Raw genomic sequence first — 7500 nt, 5'->3', positions numbered from 1 at the left:
CTCTGGTGGGACTCGAACCCACAACCTTTGAATGGCTTCACACCTACGTCTAGAAGTCCAATGCGCTATCCATTGCGCCACAGAGCCTGAAGGCTAGCTGCTTTTATATTGAGGATATATCAATGCCACTGTCTATAAGCATTAAAGCAAATTTGCAAAGGCACTGCTGGGATTCCAACCCAGGATCTCCTGTTTACTAGACAGGTACTTTAACCAACTAAGCCACAGCGCCTTCCAAAAGCATCTTAGGTGCTCACATGTGGTGGGAGTGAAATCCACATCTACTTGACTTATCCTTTTGAACCGGAGGCCTCTAGCACCCGAAGCAAGACTCACACCCTTAAACCAGTGAGCCTAAGGGCTTCTGCCGATAACACATCATACACCGCAACGATTTGAAGCCAGACATATTTTTACCTTGTTTACAGGTAATGCTCTGTGAGTAAGACCTCAAGCAAGATTGCTCAAGTGCAACCTGAGTATCCCATCGCATAAAAAAATCCTTGTATTGATTCAGTTGCAGAATTGACTCCATTGGTATTTTTAGCGGTCAAATTTAAAGACTGTATGAGTATCTGCGTTATTGAATGGATATGAAGGTGCTCATGTGTTTGAGGAAAACAGCGCATTGACTCTGGTGGGACTCGAACCCACAACCTTTGAATGGCTTCACACCTACGTCTAGAAGTCTAATGCGCTATCCATTGCGCCACAGAGCCTGAAGGCTAGCTGCTTTTATATTGAGGATATATCAATGCCACTGTCTATAAGCATTAAAGCAAATTTGCAAAGGCACTGCTGGGATTCGAACCCAGGATCTCCTGTTTACTAGACAGGCACTTTAACCAACTAAGCCACAGCGCCTTGCGAAAGCATCTTAGGTGCTCACATGTGGTGGGAGTGAAATCCACATCTACTTGACTTATCCTTTTGAACCGGAGGCCTCTAGCACCCGAAGCAAGACTCACACCCTTAAACCAGTGAGCCTAAGGGCTTCTGCCGATAACACGTCATACACCGCAACGATTTGAAGCCAGACACATTTTTACCTTGTTTACAGGTAATGCTCTGTGAGTAAGACCTCAAGCAAGATTGCTCAAGTGCAACCTGAGTATCCCATCGCATAAAAAAATCCTTGTATTGATTCAGTTGCAGAATTGACTCCATTGGTATTTTTAGCGGTCAAATTTAAAGACTGTATGAGTATCTGCGTTATTGAATGGATATGAAGGTGCTCATGTGTTTGAGGAAAACAGCGCATTGACTCTGGTGGGACTCGAACCCACAACCTTTGAATGGCTTCACACCTACGTCTAGAAGTCCAATGCGCTATCCATTGCGCCACAGAGCCTGAAGGCTAGCTGCTTTTATATTGAGGATATATCAATGCCACTGTCTATAAGCATTAAAGCAAATTTGCAAAGGCACTGCTGGGATTCGAACCCAGGATCTCCTGTTTACTAGACAGGCACTTTAACCAACTAAGCCACAGCGCCTTGCGAAAGCATCTTAGGTGCTCACATGTGGTGGGAGTGAAATCCACATCTACTTGACTTATCCTTTTGAACCGGAGGCCTCTAGCACCCGAAGCAAGACTCACACCCTTAAACCAGTGAGCCTAAGGGCTTCTGCCGATAACACGTCATACACCGCAACGATTTGAAGCCAGACACATTTTTACCTTGTTTACAGGTAATGCTCTGTGAGTAAGACCTCAAGCAAGATTGCTCAAGTGCAACCTGAGTATCCCATCGCATAAAAAAATCCTTGTATTGATTCAGTAGCAGAATTGACTCCATTGGTATTTTTAGCGGTCAAATTTAAAGACTGTATGAGTATCTGCGTTATTGAATGGATATGAAGGTGCTCATGTGTTTGAGGAAAACAGCGCATCGACTCTGGTGGGACTCGAACCCACAACCTTTGAATGGCTTCACACCTACGTCTAGAAGTCCAATGCGCTATCCATTGCGCCACAGAGCCTGAAGGCTAGCTGCTTTTATATTGAGGATATATCAATGCCACTGTCTATAAGCATTAAAGCAAATTTGCAAAGGCACTGCTGGGATTCCAACCCAGGATCTCCTGTTTACTAGACAGGCACTTTAACCAAGTAAGCCACAGCGGCCTTGCGAAAGCATCTTAGGTGCTCACATGTGGTGGGAGTGAAATCCACATCTACTTGACTTATCCTTTTGATCCGGAGGCCTCTAGCACCCGAAGCAAGACTCACACCCTTAAACCAGTGAGCCTAAGGGCTTCTGCCGATAACACGTCATACACCGCAACGATTTGAAGCCAGACACATTTTTACCTTGTTTACAGGTAATGCTCTGTGAGTAAGACCTCAAGCAAGATTGCTCAAGTGCAACCTGAGTATCCCATCGCATAAAAAAATCCTTGTATTGATTCAGTAGCAGAATTGACTCCATTGGTATTTTTAGCGGTCAAATTTAAAGACTGTATGAGTATCTGCGTTATTGAATGGATATGAAGGTGCTCATGTGATTGAGGAAAACAGCGCATCGACTCTGGTGGGACTCGAACCCACAATCTTTGAATGGCTTCACACCTACGTCTAGAAGTCCAATGCGCTATCCATTGCGCCACAGAGCCTGAAGGCTAGCTGCTTTTATATTGAGGATATATCAATGCCACTGTCTATAAGCATTAAAGCAAATTTGCAAAGGCACTGCTGGGATTCCAACCCAGGATCTCCTGTTTACTAGACAGGCACTTTAACCAACTAAGCCACAGCGCCTTGCAAAAGCATCTTAGGTGCTCACATGTGGTGGGAGTGAAATCCACATCTACTTGACTTATCCTTTTGAACCGCAGGCCTCTAGCACCCGAAGCAAGACTCACACCCTTAAACCAGTGAGCCTAAGGGCTTCTGCCGATAACACGTCATACACCGCAACGATTTGAAGCCAGACACATTTTTACCTTGTTTACAGGTAATGCTCTGTGAGTAAGACCTCAAGCAAGATTGCTCAAGTGCAACCTGAGTATCCCATCGCATAAAAAAATCCTTGTATTGATTCAGTAGCAGAATTGACTCCATTGGTATTTTTAGCGGTCAAATTTAAAGACTGTATGAGTATCTGCGTTATTGAATGGATATGAAGGTGCTCATGTGTTTGAGGAAAACAGCGCATCGACTCTGGTGGGACTCGAACCCACAACCTTTGAATGGCTTCACGCCTACGTCTAGAAGTCCAATGCGCTATCCATTGCGCCACAGAGCCTGAAGGCTAGCTGCTTTTATATTGAGGATATATCAATGCCACTGTCTATAAGCATTAAAGCAATTTTGCAAAGGCACTGCTGGGATTCGAACCCAGGATCTCCTGTTTACTAGACAGGCACTTTAACCAACTAAGCCACAGCGGCCTTGCGAAAGCATCTTAGGTGCTCACATGTGGTGGGAGTGAAATCCACATCTACTTGACTTATCCTTTTGATCCGGAGGCCTCTAGCACCCGAAGCAAGACTCACACCCTTAAACCAGTGAGCCTAAGGGCTTCTGCCGATAACACGTCATACACCGCAACGATTTGAAGCCAGACACATTTTTACCTTGTTTACAGGTAATGCTCTGTGAGTAAGACCTCAAGCAAGATTGCTCAAGTGCAACCTGAGTATCCCATCGCATAAAAAAATCCTTGTATTGATTCAGTAGCAGAATTGACTCCATTGGTATTTTTAGCGGTCAAATTTAAAGACTGTATGAGTATCTGCGTTATTGAATGGATATGAAGGTGCTCATGTGTTTGAGGAAAACAGCGCATCGACTATTGTGGGACTCGAACCCACAACCTTTGAATGGCTTCACACCTACGTCTAGAAGTCCAATGCGCTATCCATTGCGCCACAGAGCCTGAAGGCTAGCTGCTTTTATATTGAGGATATATCAATGCCACTGTCTATAAGCATTAAAGCAAATTTGCAAAGGCACTGCTGGGATTCGAACCCAGGATCTCCTGTTTACTAGACAGGCACTTTAACCAACTACGCCACAGCGGCCTTGCGAAAGCATCTTAGGTGCTCACATGTGGTGGGAGTGAAATCCACATCTACTTGACTTATCCTTTTGATCCGGAGACCTCTAGCACCCGAAGCAAGACTCACACCCTTAAACCAGTGAGCCTAAGGGCTTCTGCCGATAACACGTCATACACCGCAACGATTTGAAGCCAGACACATTTTTACCTTGTTTACAGGTAATGCTCTGTGAGTAAGACCTCAAGCAAGATTGCTCAAGTGCAACCTGAGTATCCCATCGCATAAAAAAATCCTTGTATTGATTCAGTAGCAGAATTGACTCCATTGGTATTTTTAGCGGTCAAATTTAAAGACTGTATGAGTATCTGCGTTATTGAATGGATATGAAGGTGCTCATGTGTTTGAGGAAAACAGCGCATCGACTCTGGTGGGACTCGAACCCACAACCTTTGAATGGCTTCACGCCTACGTCTAGAAGTCCAATGCGCTATCCATTGCGCCACAGAGCCTAAAGGCTAGCTGCTTTTATATTGAGGATATATCAATGCCACTGTCTATAAGCATTAAAGCAATTTTGCAAAGGCACTGCTGGGATTCCAACCCAGGATCTCCTGTTTACTAGACAGGCACTTTAACCAACTAAGCCACAGCGCCTTGCAAAAGCATCTTAGGTGCTCACATGTGGTGGGAGTGAAATCCACATCTACTTGACTTATCCTTTTGATCCGGAGGCCTCTAGCACCCGAAGCAAGACTCACACCCTTAAACCAGTGAGCCTAAGGGCTTCTGCCGATAACACGTCATACACCGCAACGATTTGAAGCCAGACACATTTTTACCTTGTTTACAGGTAATGCTCTGTGAGTAAGACCTCAAGCAAGATTGCTCAAGTGCAACCTGAGTATCCCATCGCATAAAAAAATCCTTGTATTGATTCAGTAGCAGAATTGACTCCATTGGTATTTTTAGCGGTCAAATTTAAAGACTGTATGAGTATCTGCGTTATTGAATGGATATGAAGGTGCTCATGTGTTTGAGGAAAACAGCGCATTGACTCTGGTGGGACTCGAACCCACAACCTTTGAATGGCTTCACACCTACGTCTAGAAGTCCAATGCGCTATCCATTGCGCCACAGAGCCTGAAGGCTAGCTGCTTTTATATTGAGGATATATCAATGCCACTGTCTATAAGCATTAAAGCAAATTTGCAAAGGCACTGCTGGGATTCCAACCCAGGATCTCCTGTTTACTAGACAGGTACTTTAACCAACTAAGCCACAGCGCCTTCCAAAAGCATCTTAGGTGCTCACATGTGGTGGGAGTGAAATCCACATCTACTTGACTTATCCTTTTGAACCGGAGGCCTCTAGCACCCGAAGCAAGACTCACACCCTTAAACCAGTGAGCCTAAGGGCTTCTGCCGATAACACATCATACACCGCAACGATTTGAAGCCAGACATATTTTTACCTTGTTTACAGGTAATGCTCTGTGAGTAAGACCTCAAGCAAGATTGCTCAAGTGCAACCTGAGTATCCCATCGCATAAAAAAATCCTTGTATTGATTCAGTTGCAGAATTGACTCCATTGGTATTTTTAGCGGTCAAATTTAAAGACTGTATGAGTATCTGCGTTATTGAATGGATATGAAGGTGCTCATGTGTTTGAGGAAAACAGCGCATTGACTCTGGTGGGACTCGAACCCACAACCTTTGAATGGCTTCACACCTACGTCTAGAAGTCCAATGCGCTATCCATTGCGCCACAGAGCCTGAAGGCTAGCTGCTTTTATATTGAGGATATATCAATGCCACTGTCTATAAGCATTAAAGCAAATTTGCAAAGGCACTGCTGGGATTCGAACCCAGGATCTCCTGTTTACTAGACAGGCACTTTAACCAACTAAGCCACAGCGCCTTGCGAAAGCATCTTAGGTGCTCACATGTGGTGGGAGTGAAATCCACATCTACTTGACTTATCCTTTTGAACCGGAGGCCTCTAGCACCCGAAGCAAGACTCACACCCTTAAACCAGTGAGCCTAAGGGCTTCTGCCGATAACACGTCATACACCGCAACGATTTGAAGCCAGACACATTTTTACCTTGTTTACAGGTAATGCTCTGTGAGTAAGACCTCAAGCAAGATTGCTCAAGTGCAACCTGAGTATCCCATCGCATAAAAAAATCCTTGTATTGATTCAGTTGCAGAATTGACTCCATTGGTATTTTTAGCGGTCAAATTTAAAGACTGTATGAGTATCTGCGTTATTGAATGGATATGAAGGTGCTCATGTGTTTGAGGAAAACAGCGCATTGACTCTGGTGGGACTCGAACCCACAACCTTTGAATGGCTTCACACCTACGTCTAGAAGTCCAATGCGCTATCCATTGCGCCACAGAGCCTGAAGGCTAGCTGCTTTTATATTGAGGATATATCAATGCCACTGTCTATAAGCATTAAAGCAAATTTGCAAAGGCACTGCTGGGATTCGAACCCAGGATCTCCTGTTTACTAGACAGGCACTTTAACCAACTAAGCCACAGCGCCTTGCGAAAGCATCTTAGGTGCTCACATGTGGTGGGAGTGAAATCCACATCTACTTGACTTATCCTTTTGAACCGGAGGCCTCTAGCACCCGAAGCAAGACTCACACCCTTAAACCAGTGAGCCTAAGGGCTTCTGCCGATAACACGTCATACACCGCAACGATTTGAAGCCAGACACATTTTTACCTTGTTTACAGGTAATGCTCTGTGAGTAAGACCTCAAGCAAGATTGCTCAAGTGCAACCTGAGTATCCCATCGCATAAAAAAATCCTTGTATTGATTCAGTAGCAGAATTGACTCCATTGGTATTTTTAGCGGTCAAATTTAAAGACTGTATGAGTATCTGCGTTATTGAATGGATATGAAGGTGCTCATGTGTTTGAGGAAAACAGCGCATCGACTCTGGTGGGACTCGAACCCACAACCTTTGAATGGCTTCACACCTACGTCTAGAAGTCCAATGCGCTATCCATTGCGCCACAGAGCCTGAAGGCTAGCTGCTTTTATATTGAGGATATATCAATGCCACTGTCTATAAGCATTAAAGCAAATTTGCAAAGGCACTGCTGGGATTCCAACCCAGGATCTCCTGTTTACTAGACAGGCACTTTAACCAAGTAAGCCACAGCGGCCTTGCGAAAGCATCTTAGGTGCTCACATGTGGTGGGAGTGAAATCCACATCTACTTGACTTATCCTTTTGATCCGGAGGCCTCTAGCACCCGAAGCAAGACTCACACCCTTAAACCAGTGAGCCTAAGGGCTTCTGCCGATAACACGTCATACACCGCAACGATTTGAAGCCAGACACATTTTTACCTTGTTTACAGGTAATGCTCTGTGAGTAAGACCTCAAGCAAGATTGCTCAAGTGCAACCTGAGTATCCCATCGCATAAAAAAATCCTTGTATTGATTCAGTAGCAGAATTGACTCCATTGGTATTTT

At 44.6% G+C, this 7500-nt stretch overlaps 18 non-coding genes across 18 annotated transcripts in view; all 18 read right to left on the bottom strand.

Moving 5' to 3' along the window:
• The window catches only part of trnar-ucu (transfer RNA arginine (anticodon UCU)), a 90-nt gene extending 3 nt beyond the window's left edge, over positions 1-87 (bottom strand). The window contains 2 exon segments of the tRNA in view: positions 1-33; positions 51-87. The exon segment at positions 1-33 is cut by the window's left edge and continues 3 nt beyond it. This is a non-coding gene — a tRNA (tRNA-Arg).
• A 542-nt stretch (positions 88-629) lies between these two features.
• Positions 630-719, bottom strand: trnar-ucu (transfer RNA arginine (anticodon UCU)). Its single transcript is given in 2 exon segments — positions 630-665; positions 683-719. It is a non-coding gene; the product is annotated as a tRNA-Arg (tRNA).
• A 71-nt stretch (positions 720-790) lies between these two features.
• Positions 791-864, bottom strand: trnat-agu (transfer RNA threonine (anticodon AGU)). Its single transcript has one exon. It is a non-coding gene; the product is annotated as a tRNA-Thr (tRNA).
• Positions 865-1261: 397 nt separating this feature from the next.
• trnar-ucu (transfer RNA arginine (anticodon UCU)) lies at positions 1262-1351 on the bottom strand. The gene is given in 2 exon segments: positions 1262-1297; positions 1315-1351. It is a non-coding gene; the product is annotated as a tRNA-Arg (tRNA).
• A 71-nt stretch (positions 1352-1422) lies between these two features.
• Positions 1423-1496, bottom strand: trnat-agu (transfer RNA threonine (anticodon AGU)). Its single transcript has one exon. It is a non-coding gene; the product is annotated as a tRNA-Thr (tRNA).
• Positions 1497-1893: 397 nt separating this feature from the next.
• On the bottom strand, positions 1894-1983 carry trnar-ucu (transfer RNA arginine (anticodon UCU)). Its single transcript is given in 2 exon segments — positions 1894-1929; positions 1947-1983. It is a non-coding gene; the product is annotated as a tRNA-Arg (tRNA).
• A 543-nt stretch (positions 1984-2526) lies between these two features.
• trnar-ucu (transfer RNA arginine (anticodon UCU)) lies at positions 2527-2616 on the bottom strand. The gene is given in 2 exon segments: positions 2527-2562; positions 2580-2616. It is a non-coding gene; the product is annotated as a tRNA-Arg (tRNA).
• A 71-nt stretch (positions 2617-2687) lies between these two features.
• On the bottom strand, positions 2688-2761 carry trnat-agu (transfer RNA threonine (anticodon AGU)). The gene has a single exon. It is a non-coding gene; the product is annotated as a tRNA-Thr (tRNA).
• A 397-nt stretch (positions 2762-3158) lies between these two features.
• On the bottom strand, positions 3159-3248 carry trnar-ucu (transfer RNA arginine (anticodon UCU)). Its single transcript is given in 2 exon segments — positions 3159-3194; positions 3212-3248. It is a non-coding gene; the product is annotated as a tRNA-Arg (tRNA).
• Positions 3249-3319: 71 nt separating this feature from the next.
• On the bottom strand, positions 3320-3394 carry trnat-agu (transfer RNA threonine (anticodon AGU)). Its single transcript has one exon. It is a non-coding gene; the product is annotated as a tRNA-Thr (tRNA).
• A 1030-nt stretch (positions 3395-4424) lies between these two features.
• Positions 4425-4514, bottom strand: trnar-ucu (transfer RNA arginine (anticodon UCU)). The gene is given in 2 exon segments: positions 4425-4460; positions 4478-4514. It is a non-coding gene; the product is annotated as a tRNA-Arg (tRNA).
• A 71-nt stretch (positions 4515-4585) lies between these two features.
• Positions 4586-4659, bottom strand: trnat-agu (transfer RNA threonine (anticodon AGU)). Its single transcript has one exon. It is a non-coding gene; the product is annotated as a tRNA-Thr (tRNA).
• Positions 4660-5056: 397 nt separating this feature from the next.
• Positions 5057-5146, bottom strand: trnar-ucu (transfer RNA arginine (anticodon UCU)). The gene is given in 2 exon segments: positions 5057-5092; positions 5110-5146. It is a non-coding gene; the product is annotated as a tRNA-Arg (tRNA).
• A 542-nt stretch (positions 5147-5688) lies between these two features.
• On the bottom strand, positions 5689-5778 carry trnar-ucu (transfer RNA arginine (anticodon UCU)). The gene is given in 2 exon segments: positions 5689-5724; positions 5742-5778. It is a non-coding gene; the product is annotated as a tRNA-Arg (tRNA).
• A 71-nt stretch (positions 5779-5849) lies between these two features.
• Positions 5850-5923, bottom strand: trnat-agu (transfer RNA threonine (anticodon AGU)). The gene has a single exon. It is a non-coding gene; the product is annotated as a tRNA-Thr (tRNA).
• Positions 5924-6320: 397 nt separating this feature from the next.
• trnar-ucu (transfer RNA arginine (anticodon UCU)) lies at positions 6321-6410 on the bottom strand. The gene is given in 2 exon segments: positions 6321-6356; positions 6374-6410. It is a non-coding gene; the product is annotated as a tRNA-Arg (tRNA).
• Positions 6411-6481: 71 nt separating this feature from the next.
• On the bottom strand, positions 6482-6555 carry trnat-agu (transfer RNA threonine (anticodon AGU)). The gene has a single exon. It is a non-coding gene; the product is annotated as a tRNA-Thr (tRNA).
• A 397-nt stretch (positions 6556-6952) lies between these two features.
• trnar-ucu (transfer RNA arginine (anticodon UCU)) lies at positions 6953-7042 on the bottom strand. The gene is given in 2 exon segments: positions 6953-6988; positions 7006-7042. It is a non-coding gene; the product is annotated as a tRNA-Arg (tRNA).
• Positions 7043-7500: the final 458 nt, after the last annotated feature.

Source organism: Hoplias malabaricus, chromosome 16 (assembly GCF_029633855.1).
Source record: "Hoplias malabaricus isolate fHopMal1 chromosome 16, fHopMal1.hap1, whole genome shotgun sequence".
NCBI classification, from domain to species: domain Eukaryota; kingdom Metazoa; phylum Chordata; class Actinopteri; order Characiformes; family Erythrinidae; genus Hoplias; species Hoplias malabaricus.
This window is presented reverse-complemented; position numbering and strand designations above follow the sequence as displayed.